The sequence below is a fragment of the Sinocyclocheilus grahami genome, unplaced genomic scaffold, assembly GCF_001515645.1.
Source record: "Sinocyclocheilus grahami isolate Dianchi unplaced genomic scaffold, SAMN03320097.WGS_v1.1 scaffold2361.1, whole genome shotgun sequence".
Lineage (NCBI taxonomy): Eukaryota > Metazoa > Chordata > Actinopteri > Cypriniformes > Cyprinidae > Sinocyclocheilus > Sinocyclocheilus grahami.
The window spans coordinates 18,194-18,883 of record NW_015507540.1 but is presented as its reverse complement, the minus strand read 5'-3'; positions in this window follow the sequence as shown (position 1 = coordinate 18,883).

Genomic DNA, 690 nt, shown 5'->3' with positions numbered 1-690 from the left:
TCATCAATCCATAATCATAACGCTGCAAAAACTCAATTTCCCAAATAATCTAGTGCAGAAGAAAAAGACTGTAGATTGATTCTCTGACTCTTTATTTGAAAGGTCAGTGAGGTCAGGGCTGAACGACGACCTCGAACTGCAGAGAGAGAGAGAGAGAAAGACGTCCGTACACACACATATATATATATATATATATATATATATATATTTAACTGTTATTAAATAAAAAAATATTAATAATAATATAAATAATATTATATTAAATAATATAATACGTTATATCAAGTATTAATACATTATATACATTTTTTAAAACATTAAATACATTTTAATATATATCAAGCACAATATATAAAATATATATTATATATAATAATTTATTATAATGCAATTTCTAATAATAACATATAATAGTGAATGTATATTAAGGTATAAAACAAAAAAAAATAATATATGTAGATTTAAAATTGACTCAATTGGTCAAAAAATACATTAAAATACACTAAAATCTCTATATTTCATACAAGAACATGAAGAAGCTCTTGAAAACAGATGAACTAACATACAGTAAATGTCATTTTCTGTAATGACCATGACGAGGGTGCAGAGGTGTGGCGGGGGCGGGCGAGCGAGAGACAGAGAGAGAGAGAGAGGCACTAGGGTGAGTTGCTTATCCAGGCAGTACAGAAA